Raw genomic sequence first — 25,497 nt, forward strand, 5'->3', positions numbered from 1 at the left:
ACCACTATTATAAACACTAAGTAACTGTATGCTACAACTACACAAATAGAGATGGGCAAGATCAGGAACGGCAATGTGTATTTTTTTAAAAATTAAGTTACGGGAAGCCGACTTGGCCCAATGGATAGGGCATCCGCCTACCACATTGGAGATCCACGGTTCAAACCCCAGGCCTCCTTGACCCGTGTGGAGCCGGCCCACACGTAGTGGCTGATGCACGCAAGGACTGCCCTGCCACGCAGGGGTGTCCTCGTGTAGGGGTGCCCCACGCGCTAGGAGTGTGCCCCGGAAGGAGAACCACCCACCGTGAAAGAAAGTTCAGCCTGCCCAGGAATGGTGCTGCACACACGGAGAGCTGATACAGCAAGATGACACAACAAAAAGAAACACAGATTCCCGTGCCGCTGACAACAACAAAAGTGGACAAAGAAGAACATAAAGCAAATGGACACAGAGACCAGACAACTGGGGCAGGGGGGAAGGGAAAGAAATAAATAAAAAAATAAAAAATAAACTAAGTTAGATAACCCAATTTTTAAATGATAAAATATATGCACACTAAAAAAACCCGACAGGGATCTCAGAACAGAATGCAGATTAGATAAATCAATCTCATTCTTTCACAACTTTATGAAATAACCTCACAGAAAAGGGTGGGGGTAAAAAGGAGCTGACCTAAATATAAATAACTTTGGAAAATCAGTGCTGTGACTGAATATCATAAAGTAAAAACAAAAAGAACTATATTCTAGTTGGTCAATTTGTTCTTTACAGGTACTGGTTAGTATTTCTGAAAAAGTACTCTAAATGTATACCAGCATTAAACAAATAAAGAAACAACTTGTAGATAATGTGAGCCAGGTTTCTCATTGCCAGAGATCAATATGAACTCATTAAATATATATATAGAAACAAAAATAGAGATATTTATGTATATGTGGTGTGATATTTTGTAGCTTTTTGTGGACCCCAAAACAGACCATGTTCTTGGAGCTAATCCATTCCTGTGGTTGTGAAACTATGATTTGATTGGATTCAGTTGGGAGAAACACTGACTGGATTACTTCAGTGAAGTATGACCCAGGGTGGGTCTTGGTCCTCTTGCTGGAGTCCCTTATAAAGGGAGGACTGAAAGCAGAAACAGAAAAAAGCAACAGAGACAGAGAAACCCTGAGATGCTGGAAGAGATAAGCCATATGCCTGATCACCCATGGCTGAGTTTAGGGGGCAGGAAGTAAGCTTGGAGGAGGTGGCAGAGATACAGACCCACCATTGTGTCTTGCCACATGGTAGGAGTCCAGGATGTCAGCAGCCAATTTTCGGTGAGACAGCATCTCTGATGATGCCTTGATTTGGACATTTTCACTGAACTAGAAGCTTTTAACTAATAAATTCCCATTATAAAAGCCAACCCAGGGAAGGAGATGTAGCTCAACCACTTGGGCACTTGCCTACCACATGGGAGGCCCTGGGTTTGGGTCCAGCGCCTCCTAAAAGACGAAGAGCCGCAACAGAGCTAGATGCTGCCACAAAAGAGTTAGATCCTGCCACAAAAGAGCAAGACACTGCCTCCTGCCACAATAAGCAGAGGCCACAAGCCAGCAGCCCAAGGGGAATGTATGTGGCTCAGTCCACTGGGAACTCATTTCTCATGTGGGAGGTCCAGGGTTTGGTTCCCAGTGCCTCCTGAAGAAGGTGAGCAAACCATGAGCAGACAGATGAGAGAACCATCTGGGGGAAGGGTCAGGATAAATAAAGTAAATAAAAAATAAATCTTTTAAAAAAAGAAAAAAGAAAAAAACCAGCCCATTCCTGGTATATTGTTCCCAGTAGCTTTTAGCAAACTAAAACACATGGGTTACCATACACTCATGAATTTCTAAGCTCTGTCCACAGAGAGACTAGCAGTGACACTCCAGTAGCAATGAGACCCTATCTTATGTTTCTAAATGCCATTCTCCAATCAAAGAATTGGGCTCTTTGGAGAAATAACTGATTCCAGACCTGGGATAGAAAAAATACCAGGTGAGCCTGGAGCAAAAATGCTTAAAACATGAAATGCTTAAAACATGAAATGTCAGGAAAGTGGATGTGGCTCAGGCAACTGGGCACCAGCCTACCACATGGGGAGGTAGCTGGTTTGGATCCCAGTACCTCCTAAAGAAGATAGCAAGGTGGCACGAGGGGCAGGCATGGCAAACCCACACAAGAAGAAAAAACAATGACAGACACAAAAAAGCAAGGAGCAGAGGTAGTAGATGCCTCCTAAAAGACAGTGAGCTGACACAACAAGATGATGAAACTAGAGACATGGGGAGGAAAACCATGACAAGAGACATAAACAAAGCAGGGAGCAGATATGGCTCAAGCAGTTGAGCACCTTCTTCCCACATGGGAGGTCTTGGGTTTGGTTGCCAATACCTCATAAAAACAAACAAGCAAAAACAAATAAGGGCCAAGGGCCAACTGAGGGAAGCAGATGTGGTTGGGTGGTTGAGTACTAGCTTCCTACATGCAAGCTCCCAGGTTCAATCCCCAGGCCCCAGTACCTCAAAAAGTTGAAGATAATAGATAATAATTAAGACAGCTACTACTTTTACAAATCTTAACTTTAAAGGTCTTTGAGGGGAAAAAATTCCCATGTAATTCTATTTTAACACTACGGTAAAATTAATGAACAATTTAAATGGAAAAAAAGATTTCCCTTTGAGCCTGTAACATAATTAAAAGGCTATATTAATAAAAACACAGACTCTGACTCAAGAGAAGTAATTGTGCCACTAATTATACACATATTGATCAAACATCAAGAGAACTGTATACACTCAGTGCCAATGTAGTTAGTTGTGTTAAAGATGTACAGAGAAACATGGTATTTGCCCCAGCTTGGGAAACAGCATTAAGTCAAGACACTGAAAAGAACATTTTGAGTTTAGAGTTTATATGAATAGAGAAGTGTTAACATGTACTGCAAGCATTCATTCAAATATTTGTTATCAATCTAACACCTACCAGGTGCTGTTAAAGAAACTGCAGATCTAGCAATAAACAGACAAAAATCCATGGCCTCAGAGAACTTACAATCTCATTAGACAAAAACAAAGTAAACATTAAGTTTGTCAGGTGGTACTGAATGGAGAAAAAGCAGATAAGGTAAAGTAAGGCAAGTCAAAGTAAGCTTATAATGTAGAACAGAGCACAGTAAAAGTGACAAACTCAAAGGAGCCGGTGCTGAAGCACTTAGTACGATAGACAAGTAGAAAAGTCAATGGGAGGCAAAAATTCCACCAGATTGTACGCTGATCCCACGAACTAATCACAATTCATTAACAGCAATTCCACTAGTAGTAATATGCAATAATTTTTTCTAATACAGACTGCAAAATAACTGGATTAAATACCCATTTAGTGCTGATTTCAGTAACTCTAAAATGCTTCAGAGATCAACACACTTACAGAATTTTTTTTTATGGATTTATTTATTTATTTATTTCTATCCCCTCCTCCCCCCGGCCCCCCGGCCCCGGTTGTCCGTTCTCTGTGTCTATTTGCCGCCTCTTCTTCTTTGTCCGCTTCTGTTGCTGTCAGCGGCAAGGGAATCCGTGTTTCTTTTTGTTGCGTCATCTTGTTGAGTCACCTCTCTGTATGGGCAGCGCCATTCTTAGGCAGGCTGCACTTTCTTTTGCACTGGGCAACTCTCTTTATGGGGCGTGCTCCTTGCACATGGGGCTCCCCTACACGGGGGACACCCCAGTGTGGCACCACACTCCTTGCGCGCATCAGTACTGCACATGGGCCAGCTGCACTTGGGTCAAGGAGGACCGGGGTTTGAACCGCAGACCTCCCATGTGGTAGACGGACGCCCTATTCACTGGGCCAAGTCCACTTCCCTACAGAATTTTCAACTAACATTAAAACTAGTACTCAAGGACTGCTACCTGGCACTGTTCTGGTTAACTACTAGGTCTGATTAGCCTGAAAAGATAAACAAAGACTGAAAGCTAACACCATTTTATAAAACATACTTAGGTAAACAAAATTCTCTGCATTAGTATCAAAGTTACAGAAACATGTATAGTATAAAACTGATCCTGAGGTTGTACCATTCTAATTTTTATTTTTGAAGATTTTATTCATTTCTCCCCCCCCAATCATTGTTTGTGCTGTCTGCTCTCTGTGTCCATTCATTGTGGGCTGTGTTTGCTCATGTTCTCTTCAGGAGGCACTGGGAACCAAACCCAGGACCTCCCATGTGGGAGAGAGGCCCTCGATCGCTTGAGTTGCCTCTGCTCCCTGCTTTGTTGTGTCTCTCATTGTGTTTCCTCTTTGTGGTTCCTTGTTGCATTATCTTTTTTGCTTTTTTAAGATTTATTTTGTATTTATTTCTCTCCTCTCCCCCCCGCAACTGTCTATGCTCTGTCTCCATTCACTGTGTGTTCTTCTGTGACCACTTCTATCCTTATCAGCAGCCACCGGGAATCTGTTTCTTTTTGTTGCGTCATCTTGTTGTGTCAGCTGTGTGTGCGGCGCCATGCTTGGGCAGGCTGCACTTTCTTTCCCACTCAGCAGCTCTCCTTATGGGGCACACTCCTTGCGCATGGGGCTCCTCTAAGCGGGGGACACCCCTTCGTGGCACAACACTCCCTGCACGTATCAGCACTGCGTGTGGGCCAGCTCCACACGGGTCGAGGAGGCCCCAGGTTTGAACCGCAGACCTCCCATGTGGTAGGCGGATGCCCTATCCAAGTCCGCTTCCCTTGTTGCATCACCTTGTTGCATCAGCTCACCGCACCAACCCGTCAGGCCAGCTTGCTGTCTTGCTCATCTTCTCTAGAAGGCACCAGGAACCAAAGCCAGGACTTTAATGTGGTAGGTGGGCACCCAAATGCTTTAGCCACATCCGCTTCCCTCCTTTTTTTTTTTTTTTTTTTAAGATTTACTTATTTTCCCCCCTTCCCCTCCTCCCACCCTGCTGTTTTTGCTGCCTGTGTTGTCTTCTCTTCTCATTTTCTTTCCTCTAGGATTCACCGGGATTTGATCCTGGAGACTCCTAATGTAGAGAGAGGTTCCTGGTCAATTGCATCACCTCAGTTCCTAGTTTCCACTGCTTTTCACCTTGACTCTCCCCTTGCCTCTCTTTTGCTGCATGACTTACTTGTGTAGGCACTGGCTCACCATGAGGGCACTTGGTACTTGCGCTCACCGGCTCACCATATGGGCGCTCACACGGGCTCTGTCTCCATATGTGGGCACACTTTCTCTTTTCACCATGAGGCCCCAAGAATCGAACCCAGGTTCTTCCATATGGTAGGCAGAAGTTCTATCACTTGAGCCACATCTGCTCCCCCCCCCATTCTATTTTAAGACCTAACATTGGCTATCCAGTCTTAAACAGCATCATTATATGTATGCGTTTAATTGATTTTGTCTATAAGTTGTACATTTGCTTTGGTTTTACCATAAGGAGTTTAAATCTGTATATTTTTAGGTAATATCAATAGAATTAAAGTAAACTTTGGGGTGCTATTAACAGTCAAAACACTTGAAAACCACATTCTATTTTAAGACCTAACATTGGCTATCCAGTCTTAAACAGCATCATTATATGTATGCGTTTAATTGATTTTGTCTATAAGTTGTACATTTGCTTTGGTTTTACCATAAGGAGTTTAAATCTGTATATTTTTAGGTAATATCAATAGAATTAAAGTAAACTTTGGGGTGCTATTAACAGTCAAAACACTTGAAAACCACCATATTAGCAGAAAAGTGGAGTATTGAAGTAATTCAGGAATAAAATGATAAGGACCTTGACTGGGCTGATGGCAGTAAGAATGGAGAAAAAAGATGACGAGATTTTCTGAAATTTTAAAACTAAATATAGCCATATGAGGAGAATGAAGAGATTAAAAAAAAGAAAAAAGGATAAAGTCCTAAATTAAGCAACTGTTACATCAGAGAATTTGAAACTTATGATACAGGTGTAGGCATTAATTATTCTCATAGTGGTATGCTAATACAGAAAGAGTAGCAAATTCAAAGAAAGAATACCATAAACCATTCTCAGGCTTTTTGGTCTCAGAACCCAATGACATTCTTTAAAATGTCAAGTTTTAGTTTATATGACTTATACCTACCAATATTTAACATACAGAAATTGAAAACTTTCTAAAATATTAATTCATTTAATAACATTTTTATAAAATAAATAGCTATATAAGCAGGGAAAAAAGATTGAGAGGTGAAGAATTTTCTTGTCTGTTTTTTATTATTATTATTGAAATAATGAAATACTCTAATAATGATTGAACTGATGAATGCACAACTATGTGATTAAACTACATACCACTGATTTTACACTTTGGATGAACTGTATCCTTTAATATTATGTATCGATAAAACTGATTTGTTATTTTTAAAAAATTATTTTCCTTAAAAATATTAGTGAAAAGTTTTTTTACATCTCTGCAAATTTCTTTCTGATATCTGCTTTCTACATTCGATCCATTCAAATATGTTGTTTGATTGAAGTATACGAAAAAAACCCAGTCTCAATATTAGAGGAGGAAAACAAATGTGGCTCAGCAGTTGGGTGCCCGCCTACCAAACGGGAGGTACTAAGTTAGGTTCCTTGTGCCTCCTAAAGACAAGCAAGACAGCAAGCTGTGCAATGGGCTGGTGTGGTACTTCCTTTTCAGGTAATTATGATTATCATGCTTTGATATAACACTAAAACTGGCAGACTGATGGTTGCCAAGGGCTGGGAGAAGAAGGGAAATAGGGAATAACTGCTTAATGAGTATGAATTTTCCCTTTGGGGTGATGAAAATGTTTGGAACTAAACATAGGTGGTGGTTGCACAATGTTGTTAAGATAGTAAATGCCACTGAATTGTTACTTTATAATGGTTTTATGTTTTATGAATTTCACCTCAATTTTAGAAAATGACCAAAAGAAGTGTTCAGTCAAAAAGCGGGTACATCAGCTTGCAACTCAGTCTCAGACGCTTTTTCTCAAGACAATCATACTTCTTTAGTCAAAAAGCAAATATGGCTCAAGCAGTTGGGCACCCGGCTATCACATGGGAGGTCCCAGGTTTGGTTTCTGGTATCTCCTAAAGAAGACAGCAAGCTGATGTGACAGGCTGACACACAGCAAACTGACCACAACAGGATGGCATGTTGAGCTGATGCAACAAAGAGACACAAGGAAAAAAACACAATGAGACATAAAAGCAGGGAGCAGAGGTGGCTCAAGCAATTGAGCACCTCCTAAAAAAACAGGGGGAAAGGGAGAAATAAATCTTTTTAAAAACTCATTGGTCTATTCCTTTGAATGGCTCTTACACCCATGCACAATTTTGTAACAACCATTCCTCATTTGAAAAATAGTTTCACTGAGTTATGCAGATCTTCCAAACTTTGACATATTTTTAAAAATCATATTTGTTAAACCCAATGATCTCATCAGAAAAGTCCTTAAGTACTGGGAAGCTGTCAAGCTCGTGGTTTTCCAAAATGTGAGCTTAAAAGCTCAAAAGTTATCATTGGCAACAAATATGGTCAGTTGTTTTCCTTGAAGTGACAGGCTCACTTAATTTAAGAAAATGTCTGCCAAATACCCAAGTCTGAATAATCATAGTTTGTCAGTCCCTCTTTCAAGAAAAATGGTATTCCATGAAAATCGCAGCTAGGGTAGCTCGTAATTTAATGGTGTGTTTTTTCTTGAGAATCATCAGACTTCAATTCAGTATGTAACAGAACTATTTTATGAACATTCTCTTTGCAGAGAATACTAAAAATACTCAAGGATTTAAATTTTTAATAAAATTTAATTTTTACTATTTCATCAACTATGTTCTTAAACAGAACTGGCTTCTTTAAATGTGAGTGCCAAGGTATTAACACAGTTTTTACCCACCATTGCTTTTGCACTATCAGTGTAAATGTCAACGCAGGAAAAAAGGCAAATAACATTTTAGTATTATTATGAAAATAGTTTTGGCCTCACAGAACCCTTGGGGCCCACAGACTACCTGTGAGAATTGCTGCCACCAGTATATCCAGACACCATATGAATCAGAAATCACAGCAAGAACATGCCTCCTCTCCATTTGCCTAGCACACAGTCTAAGAACAGGCAATATATTCAAATTACATATTTCTATGTCATAGGAATGAAAGTCTAGAAATTACCACTCTTGTAACAACAAATACACACACAGTAAGGTCAATAAAAATCTAAGCAAATAGAAGTTTCAAGTATTGGAGGAGCATGATGTGTACAACCTACTCTCAAATGTTTAAAAATAGAAAAAAAGGGAGGAAAGGAAGTGCAGCAAAATATTCAGTTGGTAAATCTGGGTGTCTGGAATCTGGGTGGGGAGTACGATGGAGTTCCCTTTTTTTTCTTTTAAAGATTTATTTTTTATTTATTTCTCTCCCTTTCCCCTTTCCTCCTGCCCCCATTGTCTGCTCTCTGTGCTCTGTGTCCATTTGCTGTATGTTCTTCTGTGTCAGCTTTCATTCTTTGTCAGGCAGCACCAGGATTCTGTGTCTCTTTTTTTGTTGTGTCATCTTACCGCATCAGCTCTCCGTGTGTGCTGTGCCACTCCCGGGCGGGCTGCTTTTTTTTTTTTTTTCTTTTTTTGCATGCGGGGCATATCTTCTTGCAGGGCATACTCCTTACACGTGAGGCTCCCCTACGCAGGGGACACCCCTGCATGGCAGCATTGTGTGTGGGTCAGGTCACCACACAGGCCATGAGGCCCTGGGTTCGAACTCTGGACCTCCTATATGGTAGATGGATGCTCTTATCATTTGAGCCACATCTGCTTCCCAACAATGGAGTTCTATATATTGTTTCTGTACTATTTTTGCAACTTTCCCTAAAATCTTCTATAAGGAATATTTAACAAAGGATTCTATAACTGTCAAACTACAGAATCCAAGTGAAAGTCTGTGTGCTCTAACAAGGTGATAGTCTTTCAGTCTGTTTTAAACAAATTGCTTTTGCTTTCACCAATGGTCACTGATGGTCACCATTCTGACACTCCTGCTACTACCTACAACAACCACTGCCACTCTCGCCCCCACCAAAACACCTCACCCTATCCCCATAAAAGAAAGAAAAAATAAAACTTTTGTCCCAGGGAACTTTTTGCTTCCTCGAATGCCTCTATTTTCTAAAAATGAGAACAATGACAAAAATACACATGCTCACTACTGCTGGATCCAGACATTCCATCCAAATGACTTACAAAATGCTGAAAGAAATTTGCAAAATTTCTGTTTAAAGGACTTTGGGAACACAGGAACAGAGGTAATATAAATCAGTCAATAACAACGTATTAATTGGTGACAGTGGGCATCCTTGCCTTGTTCCCCATCTTAGCAGAATACTTTCAGTCTTTAAACGTTGAGTACAATGTTAGCCATGGGTTTTTCATATACGCACTCTACCATGTTAAGAAAGTTTTCTTCTATTCAATATAGTGCTAGCAGAGAAATCAGACAAGAAAGAAAAATAAAGGCATCCAAATAGGAAAGGAAAAAGCAGGAAAGAGGATTTGGCTCAACAGATAGAGCATCCACCTACCACATGGGAGGTTCAGGGTTCAAACCCAGGGCCTCCTGACCAGTGTGCTGAGCTGGCCCATGTGCAGCATTGATGCGTGCAAGGGGTGCTGTGCCACGGAGGGGTGTTCCCCGTGTAAGGGAGCCCCATGCGCAAGGAGTATGCCCTGTAAGGAGAGCCACCCAGCACAAAAAAAGTGAAGCCTGCCCAGGAGTGGTGCCGCACACATAGAGAGCTGACACAGCAAGATGATGCAACAAAAAGAGACATAGATTCCTGGTGCTGCTGACAAGAATACAAGCGGACACAGAAGAACACACGGCGAATGGACAGAGAGCAGACAACTGGGGGGGTGGGGAAGGGGAGCGAAATAAATAAAAAATAAATCTTTAAAAAAAAGGAAAGAAAAAGTAAAACTTTGGCTATCTGAGGATATGATAGTATACCTAGTTCAACAGAGTGGTGGGATACAACATTAATATGCAAAAAATCAGTAACATTTCTATAAAGAAGACCTAAATAAATGAAAGGACATTCTGTACTCATGGTTTAGAAGACTAAATATCGTTAAGATGTCGACTGTATCCAAACTGATACACAAATTCAACGCAATACCAATAAAAATCCCAACAGCCTTTTTTGCAGAAATGCAAAAGCCAATTATCAAATTTATTTGGAAGGATAAGGGCCCAGAATAGCCAAAAAATGTTTTTAAAAAGAACAAAAATTGGAGGACTCACACATCTAGACTTTAAAACATTATTTCTTAGCTACAATGGTATAAACAGCATGCTATTGGCATAAAGACAGGTATACTGACCAATGGAATAGAAATGAGAATTCACAAATAGACCTTCACCATCTACAGTCACATGATTTTTGACAAGACTGTCAAACCCACCCAACTAGGTCAGCTGGGTCACAACAGTCTGTTCAACAAATGATCTTGGGAGAACTGGATATCCATAGCTAAAGGAGGAAACAAGACCCTTACTCACATCTTACACAAAAATTAACTCAGGGAAGTGGACCTGACCCAATGGATAAGGCGTCCGTCTACCACATGGGAGGTCCACAGTTCAAACTCCAGACACCTCCTTGGCCCGTGTGGAGCTGGCCCATGCACAGTGCTGATGCGCGCAAGGAGTGCCCTGCCACTCAGGGGTGTCCCCGCGTAGGGGAGCCCCACGCGCAAGGAGTGCGCCCCGTAAGGAGAGCTGCCCAGCGCGAAAGAAAGTGAGGCCTGCCCAAGAATGATGCCGCACACATGGAGAGCTGACACAACAAGATGACACAACAAAAAGAAACACAGATTCCCTTGCCGCTGACAACAACACAAGTGGACAAAGAAGACGATGTAGCAAATAGACACAGAGAACAGACAACAGGGGTGGGGGGGGAGGGGAGAGAAATAAATAAATCTTTAAAAAAAAAAAAGACGAAAAGGCACCTATTCAATGGGAGAAATTTTTCAGAAACCACATATCTGATAAGGGCTTGATCTTTATGTTGCATAAAGACTATACAACAATAAAAAGACAAGCAACACAATTAAAAAATGGGCCAAAGACTTGGACATTTTTCCAAAGAAATACGACTAAAAAGCACATGAAAAGATATTCAACATCACTATTAAGGAAATGCAGATCAAAACGATAAAACGGTAACGACATAGTATCTTAGGCCTTACAGTATGGTCATTGTTTGAGGGAAAAAAAACAATAGAAAACTGCAAGTGCTAGAGAGGATGCAGAGAAATGGGAACACTCCACCACTGTTGGGAGGAAGGTAAAATGGTGCAGCCTCTGTGGAAGAGAGTTTGGCGGTTCCTCAGGAAGCTAAATATAGAACTGCCATATGATTTGGCAATCCCACCAGGAATATATTCAAAAGAACTGAAAGTGAGGACAACAGATACACACACATTGATGTTCACAGGAGCATTATTCACAATTGCTAAAAGATGAGAACAAGCCAAGTGTCCACAGAGTTTAACTGCTCTATGGACTTTTTTTAATGCGGTATATACGTACAATGGAATACTATTATTCAGCTGTAAGAAGAAATGAAGTCAGGAAGGATATGACAACATGGATGAACCTTAAGTGAAATAAGCCAGACAGAAAAGGACAAATATTGTTTAGTCTCACTAATATGAATTAAATATGATGAGTAAACCCATGGAGTTAAACTATATAGGTTACTAGGAGATAGAATGTGGGCTGAGAAGGGAAAGTTGATGCTGAAAGTATATAGAATGCTTAATAAGGTGGATTCTAAATGTGTGGAAATGTGCTTCAGATCTATTAAGTTTCAATGTGGCTGCCTATTGTTAAGAAACTATATATGGCAATGTTAAGTACTAGAGGAAAATGATGTATACAACCTACCCTCAAATGTTTAGACGATAGATGACAGATCAGCTAGACATATAGATGATAGGTAGATACAATTGGATCAAATGACATATCAAAAGTAGCAAAATGCTACTAGTTCGTAAATCTGGATATCTGCATGGGGGTACACTAGAGTTCAATACACTCTTTCTGTATTATTTTTGAAAATTTCCTGTAAGTTTGAAATTATTTCAAAATAAAAAGTTTTTAAATTAAAGAATTTATTGATTGGGATGATGAAAATAGTCTGAAAATATAGTAATGAAAAAGGTCAACAGCACTGTCAATGTACTTAACATAAAATAATTGTTCACTGAACATGACTGTAATGTATATTTTACAATTAAAAATGAATTAAATATTAAAAAAGGAACGCGCATTCTCAAAGTATTAAATCCTGTGAGATTTAAATGAGTAAGAAACAGGTGTTTTTGTACCTGCACTTTTTTTGAGATTTTAAAAAAATGTATTCTCCCCCGCCTTGCCACTTCTGCTCACTGTCTGCTGTGTCCATTTTCCGCACATTCTTCTGTGTCTGCTTATCTTCTCATCTTCTCTTTAGGAGGCACCGGGAACCGATCCCAGGACCTTCCAACATGGGAGAGAGGCAATCACTGCTTGAGCCACCTTAGTTCCTTGGCTTGTTGTGTCTCTTATTGTCTTTTTTCCTCTGTGTCTCCTTTTTGTTGCATCATCTTATTGCATCAGCTCACCACGCAGGCCAGATCTCTACATGGGCCAGTTCGCCTTCACTAGGAGGCCCCAGAAACTGAACCTGGAACCTCTCTTAATGTAGACAGGAGCCCCATCACTTGAGCCACATCCGCTTCCCTGTGCCTGCACTTACGTGAATTACTTGTACATGCAACTACAGAAGAGAAACTATACAGAACAGCATTTGTGTTTAAGAAGTCGTGGTATATGCCTGTGACTAGTGATACAGTAAAAGAAAAAATTTTAAAAAGCTCTTATTTATAACCCTGGTTTAAGCAATGCTAAAAAAAAAAAACCCAAGAAAATTTTAGTGATGTGGCACTCTTAAGTAAATTATAGATAACAATAACTTGATTGTTGCAGCAAGTAGACTCTATAATGCTATGTTTTCTAAGAAAAACTAGATCATTTCCTCCTTCCAGCAAGAGTAAACTCTGAGCTCAACATACCACACAGACCACCATTCCTGTGTTTATTAGAAAGTAGTATCAATTTACAAAGACATGTATTAGAATAGAAATAGCCATTTAAACCAATTGGAGAGCTGAATTATGTTTTAAAGAATCTGAATAAATAAGAGTCACAAACCAAACCGACATCTAAAGTTTTCTTCGAAAATGATACTAAATCTTTTTTTTTAAGATTTACTTTACTTACTTCCCTGCCCCTTTTTTATGCTCACTGTTCTCTTCAAACAGAACCCAGAACCCAGGACCTCCCATGTCCTCCCATGAGGGAGGCACCCAATCCCTTCAGCCACCTCTGCTCCTGCTTGTTGTATCACCTCATGGCATCATCTCATGGCGTCAGCTCACTGTCTTGCCAGTCTTCTTTAGGAGGCACCAGAACCAAACCCGGGGCCTCCCCCCCCACCTTCACCTTACCCGTGATAAGCAGGCACCCAACTGCTTGAGCCACATCTGCTTCCCACTAAATCTACTTTATAAGCTAAACCCTCTTACTGTATTGGGTATGTACTCATTACTGAGACACTGTGGAGAGTAAATAGAACAAAAAACTATCTACTGGAAACTAAAGCTATGACATACACCGTTCATTTGTAATTCCAAGATAAGACATGAGATTCATGTTGATTCTTCAACATCCATTTGATAGAAAAGGGAGATAAGTCTGATGCCAGATGTTCCTCCTCCTAAGAAACCTATTTAAAATCTTCTACCTCAAATATGCCAACATTTAATTAACTTACACAAATTTAAGTACATTTAGCAACATTTTATAAGAAAAAACTCAGTTTAGGTAATACAAAGGATCCATTCTACATACCAGTAAGTGTATGCCTAAACAAGCAAGAGATAGGTAACAAAAGAGAACAAAGATAGGTAACCTGCCATTCCCACAACCTGTTCTGTATGTCTCTCCTATTTGGCCATTCAGAGTGATTTTAGTGTCAATCGTATTTTTCCTAAGGCGGCATTAGCATCTAGATGCAAACTAACAAAACTCTGACCTCAACAGAACAGTAACCTGTTATACTAGAGGAAAACTGTGCTGGTTTGGGACCTAAAGAGAAGGTAATGCTATATGGCATCTTCCTAAGAACTTTTCACAGGTAATTTTGCCTACATGCTATTTTTGTCTTGTTTGCCTTCGATCCTGATTAATCCCCAAATAAGATGCAATTCATTCTATATTCTTAAGACTAAATCATAAATAGAATGGGTGATTCAAATTACTAATCCCAAAGTTTAGCAAAACCTCCCAGGGTTTCCAGGTATCCTACAACCTAGTAAAACTAGGTAGTTTCAGTATTTAAGTTCAGTGCACCCTACAATCAAGTCTCCAGGAAATAAAAATGCCTTTAAGTGCCATTTCCTTAGTCTATGGACACCAACAGAACCCCTCATTGAAGGACAGACCTATAAGAAACTCCTTTGGCTCTTCAAAAATAATTTTGGCAATTTTGTTAGCACTGAGATTAAATATAATTTGAATATAGCAACATTTCAGATTAGAATTTGGTGAATAAGGAAACTCACACTGCAGCTTTTTCCCACCCAATGTATAACAGATCATAACAGAATCTTTTATATCCATAAAGACAGAGTCTACTTTTCCTATTTAACAAATGATGAATAGTATTTATTTTTAAATAATTAAAATGTGTGATTTTCAACAATTTTAAAGGTAAAATGTTTGGTTTGGGGACTGCATCTTTATTCAGCAAAGAGAAGGTTCTCAAAAAAGGTGATTAGTTCCATTGGTAGGAACTCCTGTACCTATGAATAGAATACAGTGATATCACACTATATTCTATAGTTTTGGCCACATCAAAAACATACAAAGTCTGCTTTAAAGATGTCTGAAATTCTTTCACTGTATAAAGAAAATAAACCAATTTTCTTAAATTTTCATGTTGGCTAACAAGCTTGTCTCAGCATTATATGAAAAGAAGGTACTTAATATCAAAAACCAAAGCACTAAAAAGGATAAAATAGTCATGAGGTTTTGTCCTTTAAAAAAAAAACTTTCTGGAGATAGCTTGATATGCTACATATGAATATGGCTCTTACAAATACTACTGAGAAGCAAAGACAATCTTAAGACAAATTTGCAGAGTCATCATTTTTATGTTCCTCCTTCACTTTTTTCCATCATCCGTTTCTCCAGCTTTTGACTTTAATCAACAATCTATTATGGACATAAATTTAAAATTGTATAATATCAGTATCATGGCAGCAGCTAGCAAAATTTGCTGGATGCTGAACAGTATAGCCATGTAAAACCCACTTGATAGATTCTTATAGGTTGTTTTTGGGGGGAGGCTATTTTATTTATTGAGTTGCTGCTTAAGAGGTATTTCAAATTTTTAATGAAAATTTTATTAGTATCTTTTTTAAGTTCACCATATAGGTGAATAAAACAGAATTCCTTCCCTTGAACTTAAAATGAAGAAGGGAGGGAGAAAGAAAAGCACAAAAGTGTAATACATGTGTTATGTTTCTTTTTAAACAGGAGATAAGGTAGCTAATTAGCTCTGAAAGAGGGAGGGCTGTCTTAAGCCATATAAGGTAAAAAGCCACCTTGAGATGCTAAAATGGTTGGGAAGATATTCCAGAAAAAGGACAAGGCACAGAATCTCCATGTGAAACTTCCCAGAGACTTGTAGTAAGACCAGTCAAGTTCAACAGGGGAAAGGTATAAAACTAATCAAGTGAATTGAGTTGTTAAGACTCCCAGGAATGAGCTTTAAGAGCCTCACTTGAATCCACAACCAATAAGAAGAATGAGCTGGGCAATGACAGGATCTCTTAGGGTGATACATGACACACAGAATCCTAAAAGCTTGTTGTTTTTTTCCCCTTTTTTAATGACAGAGAAGGAAAGGGCACATTAATACTTGTATAACGAAGAAAAACATAATTATTGTGGGGCAAGTTAGGGGTTAGGCAAAACAAAGAACTGACATTTTGCATAAGTAAAATAGTATGTAGAAACTGAGTATATACCATGAAAAGCCATAAATAAATGAATCTTAAAAAAAAAAAAAATAGACCAAGGCTGGCAATCTTTCATCACTTCTACATACCAGATCCTAAGATCGAGATTATTTTTTAAATTACTTTTAATATTTTCATGTTATCCTTTGAAAGGCAGAAAAGATTTAAGGATAAATGACAAGGTCTGAATTACCCAAAATCAAAATTTTAAAGAATTACTAAATATTATCACTTTCTGTATTTAAAACTAGATAGCTTAACTTCCCACTGCCACACACTTAACACCATAAATGGTATTCTTTTATGTTACATGTTTCTGCAAACACATGACATTTTATTATACTAAGAATTAAAGGAAATGACTGATGGGAAAATTAACTCATTTACTCAAAACTTATATGAATTTAAACAATTTTGCTTCTAGAATTAACACTATTCAACTTGACCTGTACATTGTAAAAAATTCACACAAACTAAAAAGGAGAAACTATTCACAAAACATATATATATATTTGACAGAGAATTTGTACCTAGAATATACAGATTTCCTACAACTCAATCTGACAATCAACCAAATTTTTAGAATGCACAAAAGGCTTGAAAAAAAGTATACAAATGGTCAATAAGCATATGAAAAGATGGTCAAAATCACTGACCATCTGGGAAATGCAAATTAAAACGCCACTGAGGGGAAGAAAAAAAAAACGCCAGTGAGACACTTCATACTCATTGAATAGCTAAAATTTAAGACTGGCAGTACCAAGTGGCAGTGAAGATGTTAAGAAACTATAACTCTTGCAATGTAAAAAACTCAATGTAAAAATGGCACAACCACTTCTGGAAAACACTTCAGTTTTTTATAAAATTAAATCTTTATTTATCAAATGACCCAGCAGTGTAACTCCAAGGTATTGACCCGAAGAGAAATTAAAACATACACTCACAAAAAAACTTACACAAACGGTCATAGCAACTTTATTAATAACAGCCATTAGGGACGCCACAGTCTATGTTCAAATAGAAGCCCATTCCTACAAGCCTCACAGAGCAAATCACAGCAATGCTGGAATTGTTATTTTCAATATTATACCACAATATTTAAAAAATAATTTTATATCACAATATTAAAAAAATAACTTTTCTGGTGTATTAAAATTAAAAATAAAATCTTAACATTTAACATTTTTTTAAAAAGCCAAAAACTGGAAACAGTCCGGGTGTCCATCAAGAGGTAAATGAATAAACTGTGGTATGTTCACACAGTGGAATACTACTCACAAATAAAAAGGAACTACTGATACAAGCAAAAACCATGGATAAATCTCAAAACACGCTCGAAAAAAGCCAGTCACAAAAGCACATATACTGTTTAATGCTATTATACGAAGTTCTTTAACAGGAGAAATTTGATTCGCAGTTGGGGCGGGATTAATTATATCCCTTAAGTGAAGTGGTGATGACACAGGTATATACACATTTATCAAAACTCTTCTAAATGTGTGCATTTTATTATATGTAAATTACACCCCAATGAGTTTCATTTTGTAAACTAAAAATATCTTTTTACGAAGATCTTTAATATCCATTAAAGATTTTAATACCCATTAAAACTTGAAGTGTGCATAATCTTGAAAGGGTACTTCTCCTTATAGAAAGCTGACATACAATGTCAAAGATATATGCAGATATTCACTTTTTTTTTAAAGATTCACTTCTTTTGAAGAAAGAAAGCAATGTCCATCACAGAGGGGATTGGTTTACTATATATATGACACATTCATAAACTGGAGGAATACTACATACTACTTATAGAGGAAGTACAGCCTAATAGCATAGAGCAAGGGATGGCAAACTTTTTCTGTAAGAAACAACATGGTAAGTATTTCAGACTTGGCAGACTGAATACAGTCTCTGTAACATATTTTTCTTTGGGTCTTTTTGTTGTTTGGGGTGTGTTTTTTTAACAACTTTAAAAAATATCAGCTATTTTTTAAATGAAATACATCTCTATATTGACCTTTCAAAAACTTGATCCCATTTTTGTAAAGTACAGGTATAAAATATAAAATATAAGTATTATGAACAGATAGGAAAGTTTGGGAGGAATATACACCAAACTGTTAAGCACAGAGAACAGGATTACAGGGATCAAAAAAGTTTTCATTTTATAAAGGTCAACTTTGTTTCAGTATCTTAAATTGACTTTTATGTAATCAATAAAAATATTTCTAGGTTAATAGAATATGTAATCAATAAAAATATTTCTAGGTTAATAGAATTAGACAAAATACATATGCAACACCATATTCCTTATTTAATGGGCCCTAGGTACAGATTTAAACTTTGAAAAGTGCTTACTTTCTTCCATTAAGAAAGTACATCAACTCTTAAAAAACAATAGTGGCATAATAATCAAAATTCATTTATCAAACACTGTGCCAGGTATAGTTCTAAGAGTTTCACACATACTAATTTAATCCTCACAACCAACAAACGGGATAAATACTGTCATTATTACCAACTAAATAAGGAAATTTAAACATGGGGTGGACAACTTGCCCAAGCTGTATGTTGGACATACAGATGCCCAAAGTACAAATTGGCAGATCAGGAATTGGAACCCAAGCAATGTGACTCCAGAGAGGCACTCTTAAAACTCTACTAGACTGCTCGCTGCATATTACACTCGGTCTAAGAAAGCAATCCTACAAGACATCTTTTAATCTAGAGCATCATTATTTCTCCTCCCATAAAAGGAGAATTATTCACTTTTAAAATGTATCTTTCTCACTGATTCAAATACACTCAGTCTTCTTGGAGGCCAGCAAATAATATGAATAATATAGATAATATGGAATAGATGAATCAAATAGCATTAAGTTTGGATCCTGCCTCCAAATTTCTACTGGATGATCCTGGACAAATTCTCAACCTCTCCAAACTAGTTTCCCTATCGATGGTTTTTTAAGAATTAGAAATAAAGCAACTGGCAAATAGCAGGCACTTTAATAAATATTCATTTTTGTCATATTTTTGTACCAAGTAGTGCAGTGGCAAGATATGGAATAGTACAACCATCTTAGAAATTAATCAGTTATAACTTCTGCATTATTATTGGATTTGCTAATCTACATTTATCATATAGTTCTAAAACAAGATAATGGGGAGCATCCCAATAAATGGCCCGTAATTAGTTTCACTACCTCCAGATATTAGCTTCAAAATCTTTTGAATTACTCCAGTAAAGAATTCATTAACTATAGCAACAGAGCTTTCAAGTAAGAGATTTACTACCTTCTTGCTCTTTCCCTTATGTAATTTTGCTCAAAGAGCATTAATAGCAACATTTCTCATAACTTAAGCAGATAGTATATGGTGGATATACAGGGTCATCAAGTTCTGTCTAGGCATCTCAAATACGAATAGCAACAGTTGCATCTAAAGGATATTCAGATTTGAGTGTAAGAATATTAGAACTACAAGAAACCATGGAACTTCTTCACCTTGGTAATTTTCTTTGTAATCACTGCCTCTCAACAAGAATGCACTTTCCAAAATTCCTCACATCATAAATGTTAATATATACGGTCTGCTTTGCAAGTTTGTTAAATTATTTTTCATTCAATTAGTAAAAACCCCTGTTTTAGCAACCATCAAGCTAGGTACAAGGTATACAAATAAAAATAAGACAGCCTCTGATGCCCTAAAGGCACTTATAGTGAAGGGAGATGCACAAGCAAGCGATTACAATACAATTTGATACATGCTAAAAAAAAGTATGAACAAAGTGTGGGAACACAAGAGTGTCTGGGAATTCAGGGAAGGCCTCTTGAAGCGTATCACTTGACCATGAATCCTTCTTTCAATTTAATGAACTGTTCCTCTAGATTCAAGCTGTCTCCCAAACTAAAGGTTTCTCTTATGCATACAGAACACTTTATAATTTACAGAAAATTTTTTCATCATCTGAGCTGACATAAAGACTTCAAGGCTAATGCGTAAGTCACTTATAATTGACCTAAGAATGCATCATATTGTCAAAGGATTTTTTTCCTTGGTTTTTAAAAAGCAGATCAACTTTCTTAATTGCTGTTATTTAGGCCAATACTGAAATTAATTCATACTCTCTGAGCATGCCAGCTCAAAGGATGGAAGATAACCTGGAAGAACACCAGAGCGGCCTGAGGAAATGTGCCTAAAAATTTTAAATGACTAGCATGTACACATATATCCATGCAAAGCTAAGCTGGCTATAAGTATTTGAACTTTTTTTTGCCTAACGACACTAAATCAACAGGTGTTTTTTTCATTACTGGTACTTAACCTCGATTGAATATATTCTCAATTCAACCACACAGGCAAAAAAAAAAATTTTTTTTTTAATTTTTAAAAACAAACTTCCCAAAGAGACTTCTTAAAAAATATCTTGTGGTACGTACAAAGACAGTACTTATCAAATACAGTCTACAGAAGGACAAAATTAGAATTTCTTATCGTAAAATACCCAAACTTCTGCCAAAATCTGCATAACTGGCTCAGCTTATAAAAATGGACAAGATAATCAGTAGGATTTTTAAATATAAAATTATCAGTAACTAATATAAACGTAAACATTATTTAAATGTCTCCCTCAACACCTGGAGCAATGCTTCAAAGTCTGTTGAATGGTATCCACAACCGCAAATGTTTGTAACAAAGAATTTTACACGCATTTCTACGCCTCCATTTTTATGAATCCGTAAGTTAACAGAAGCCTTCTAGATCTTTGTCAGACAGGACAATGAAAATTAGAAGAGTGCCTATGTTTCTCTAAATTTTTCTTTGAATACATTCAATCCCCCCAAAAATTAAATACTCAATTTTCCTTTGTCGTTTTCAGGACTCTAAACATTACATTCCCTCACATCTTCAAAAAAGGAAGAGGATTCTGACCTTTACTTCTAGAAACAGAATCCTATCTATTCCTAACTTCAGGAACTATAAACAGGAAATTAAAATAGTTCTTAAATACTTTCGTTTTCTTGCAAATAAAATTATTAATACGCTAGCTTATATTCTTGTTCTATCTTTTATTTCTAAACGTGAAATAACTGCTAGTGCTTATGAATGAAGAGTAACGGAAATAAACCCCAAAATACTTAAAAGTACAGTCTATAAATCAATCGTGTCATCATTAGTGTTGTGACCAAAATAAGTGTTTTAATGTTCACTAAAACGCTGTAAAACTAAACCGATAATGGACTCTGAAACCTAGAAAATAAGCCTTGAACAAAAATATTTTTAAATACCAATGGCTTATTTTTCTTTCCAAATGAATTGAAATTTTACAGACTCTGTGATAAACAAAGGAAGTTTAGTTTAACTGTGGGCAGCACACAGTCAATTTCTTAGATGACAAACATTTCTGCCATCTAGTTTTTTATTACTCGAAAAGCTATTGTTCACGGAAAACGAGACCATTAATAAGAAATTGCTAACCAGATAATCTAAATACATTTGTCATAGGCGTTTTATTTTGATCAACTATTTCTACCAAATCATCTTCATTCAACCCCTGGGGAACTGGGAAATAATCGCTTACTCAATGATAGCACCTGTCGCCATTCTCAGATGTTACCAGACAAGTTGCCCAAAAAAGCTTGTAATTTTTTTTAAGATTATGATTCTTTGGAGAGCAAGGACTCACTAGGCGTTCACCAAGTTTCCAAAATTTCGTGCCTCTCGATTCCTCCCGTTTTAAAAAAAAAAATAACCCTGTGGCACAGATTGGCGGGGGGTGGGGGGGGAAGAGGGAGAAAAATACAGTATTACCGTGGGCACTCAAAGGAAGGTCTTAAAAAAAAAAAAAAAAAAAAAAAAGAACAAAACCAAAAAAAGGGGAGAACATCCTCACTCTTCCCTCAAACTTAAAAAGCCAGTCGAGAAGGATAAGGCAGCCCGAGATGTCCTTGTTTTGAACGGCTGGATACTATAGGGTTTTTAGGTTACTTTGGGGGGAAAATGTCACGTGTGAAGCTGCTCAGAGTTCGTATCTCGTGCACACTGTCCCACCGCAACTGCCGCAAGAGTCTGCGTGCTCCGAGGGAGGGAGGGGCGACCTGGCACAGGCGCCGGGTCAGCGTGGGGTGGGGGGACCAAATCCTTCCCATCCTGGCAGGCCGCGGCCAGAACCTCCTATCGCCCCTCTCCCGCCTGTTGTCAGACCAAGTGTCACTACCCGCTTCTCTCACGCCGGAGCTCCTTCCCGGAGACACAGTCTGTCCTTTGTCTGAGTGAGGACTCGGTGACGAGGTCCCACCAAGTTGTGTCTGTCCCGTCACACCCGGAGCGCTCCCGCCGCCCCGGCGCGGCCGCGCCACACAAAGGAGACTTCAGGCTCGGGGCTGCCACTCATTACCGTGCACCGGAACGCCCCCAACTCCAAATCCGGCGCCTCCAGAGGGGCAGAAACCGGGAGGAAAAGACCTCCACACGCCCCCCAGCGAACACCCGCCCCTACTCCCGCCTCGGATCTCCGGGGGGTCCGTTACTGCCCCACTCGTGGGCCGCTCGGGCCAGTCCAGACCTCGCGACCCCTTTACAAGGGACTTCTCTTCACCCCCCACCACAAACAAAACCGGTGCCCCCGGGTGAACCCCAATATCGGCTATGCCCAGACAGGCAGAGAAGCGGCGGTGATGTCCTGTCGCCGCCGCCGCCGCCCACAGTGGGACTCCCAGAGCTCTGCCAGCTAGTACCAACCGACAGCTGTGCGTTACCTTAGTCCCTCGCCCCAGCCCGCGTTGCTCCCGCGCGCCGTTTCCGCGCGCCACCGCCGCTGCCGGTTCTCCACTGCCTTCTGTGTCCCAGTGGGTGTCGGACGCTACCGGACCGAGCGCCAAACCCGACAGCCCAATCGCCATCGCTTTTATTTGGCCCCCCCACTCCAATCAAGCGCCGCCCCGATTGGCGGGATGAGAGGCAGGCTCCCGTCCAATCACAGGGACAGCCGGGCTCGGAGGCGCGGAGGGGAGACCCACGCACAGAGGCACATTCAGGACTTACACCCGGGCGCGGGCCGGCGCGTGCGCGCAGTGGTGTAGGGCTCGGTCTGAGGGACGGGGATTGCAGTGTGCAAGTGCCGCTGTCGCCGTCTCTTTGTTCTTTCGTCAAACACACGGTACCTATCAAGAAGGCGGTGGGCAGACAGGCCGGGACGTGGGGAGTTTTGTGGAAGCCAGAAGCGCAACCTGCGAGCTAAGAGCTGGAAACGGGGTGGGGGTGGAGGTGGGAGTGGGGGTGGCGGGAACCCTGCCGGGGGGCGGGACCACGCTCCCTGCCTTTGGCGGGAACCGCCGCCTTGGAGTTCCCGGGGCCGAGAGGGGGAGGGGCGGGAGCTGAAAGCCAAGTTTGAACCAGTTCAAAACTAGGAGGTGGTAACGGTTTTAACTGTCGCGCTCTTTACCCCGCGCGCGAAGCAGAGGGCCGGGCCGGTGCATAGGATGTAGTCCCTGCGGGAGTAGCGACGTGGTGAGGAGGGGGCTGGGAGGAGGACGAGCTGCTGGCTGGGGGCTGCGAGACACTCTTGAAGTCTCCCGGCTCCCCCTCGGCTGGTCTCAGGCCAAGGACCGGAGCAACACTCCCGCGCCCTGGTGGGTGGGCAAGCGCGTTGCCACTTGAGCAAAAAGCCGAACAGTTGTTTTTCTGTTGCTGGTCCACATCCGTTTGGCCAAGCTGGACTTTGGCTGGTCGACTTCACCTTGCCCATAGCTTTAGAAATCTGTGAAAGAGCAACCCTACAGTTATTTTAAATTTCTCACTCAATGCGCCTTTTTCAGACCCTTCTAATGTTTATAGCTCCAAGCATGTTGCCAGCATTAAAAATCGTTTATCAAGGATGAGTGCAGTTGACTTGCCTTGTGCTACCGCCTCTGGAAAGTGCTAAGATGATTGCAACATTTTTCAATTATTGAAAAATGATTTTCGAGTAAACCTGTGTCAACCCACAGGAATTAGGAATATTCTGTTTAGGATACAATCAGCACTTTCGATTTATCTGGCAACGAAGTTACGGATTTGTTTTTAATAGGATGCATATATAGAACAAAATACCACTCATCCATTTAAACTAGGGGAAAAAATAGCCAACTGTTAATTGTTCGGTTAAAGTACTCCCAAAAAAGAGAATTTTTACATTTTTAATAACTCCAGAATTAACTTGAATTAACCCATAATTTCCCCATCCTTTCCTAAATCATCATGCCATTCCTCCTTCACATATACCCTGAACCAATTCAATATTGGAAAGTGTATGCAGAGGGAACTAAAAGAAAAAAATGTATCCAAATAAAGTCACAACTATTTTATGAATAAATTATAAGAAGAAAGCAAAAATAAGTAGGTTATGCAACTGAGATATAACTATAAAATAATGTAACAACATCAATGATAACTAACATTCAACAATACATTCATTTTCCATGTAAAATGCTTCCATTTAGATCAGTAATTTACAATTCCTTTTTCACCAGTAAGTTAAGCCTACAAAAATATAAATACATGTCCCTAAATTGTTCTTCAATTAAATAATACAAGGTGACTCTTTTTAAAATACCAAGGAAATTACATTAGTAGAGATAACAAATTTAAGCAGTGTATAAACAAATAGAGTGAAATGTCATGTGAATTGTTACAGCATTTAAAATCAAGGAGTGATGTTGAAATCACGATGTTCCAAAAAGCATCACAAAAGAAATTTTAGCTGGATCCTGAAGAAAGCTCAAGATCTAGGTTAATCAGGCAGGGAGTGAGGGCACTTGATGTGAGAATAAATGTCTGGTCTCAGTGATTGTGTAAAATATAACTACAGCTAAGAGTTCCTTGGTGAAATTTAAGTATAAGTATAATGAAGGCAGGGTTGGAGCAGGAAGTAGGAATGCAAATAGATCACAGTTTTGTCTTCATTCACTGATGATATTATCCAGTTAAACCAGGATAGTTTAGGTCACAGTGATGGCTGCAGAAAAGGATAATTTGAAAAACATTGCAGAAGGACTTCATTGAATACCAAGGGTATTATTGCATCTCTTTATATATTGACAAATACAGAAAGCTTGGGAGGGAAAAGTACTTCATTACACCACACACACACAAATTATCCAAAGACTTTCAATCCAGGTATGCAAGAAAACATACTATTGTACAGACATTGGGATCACTTCAAAGGGGAAAAAAATGTTCAATAGGCACAATAAATACCAAATGTGTGTGTGTATCCTTCTTACTAAAAAGTGGCCTAGATGAAGCAGAAAGCCAGGTTAAACACCAAAATGGATGTTTGTTAAACAAAGACAAAGATTCACTATTACAGT

The 25,497-nt window shown here is 39.2% G+C and overlaps 1 protein-coding gene across 8 annotated transcripts in view; it reads right to left on the reverse strand.

Moving 5' to 3' along the window:
* EZH2 (enhancer of zeste 2 polycomb repressive complex 2 subunit) overlaps positions 1-23,041 on the reverse strand; it is a 100,785-nt gene extending 77,744 nt beyond the window's left edge. For 4 of the 8 annotated variants that reach the window (XM_058297529.2, XM_058297526.2, XM_058297524.2 and 1 more), the window contains exon 1: positions 22,906-23,041. The gene's annotated coding sequence lies outside the window, so the exon portion shown is untranslated. The remainder of the gene's footprint in view (positions 1-22,905) is intronic. The other 4 variants (XM_058297528.2, XM_058297525.2, XM_058297530.2 and 1 more) reach the window with 3 other exon arrangements.
* Between the last annotated feature and the right edge of the window lie 2,456 nt (positions 23,042-25,497).

This window comes from Dasypus novemcinctus, chromosome 5, assembly GCF_030445035.2.
Source record: "Dasypus novemcinctus isolate mDasNov1 chromosome 5, mDasNov1.1.hap2, whole genome shotgun sequence".
NCBI lineage: Eukaryota > Metazoa > Chordata > Mammalia > Cingulata > Dasypodidae > Dasypus > Dasypus novemcinctus.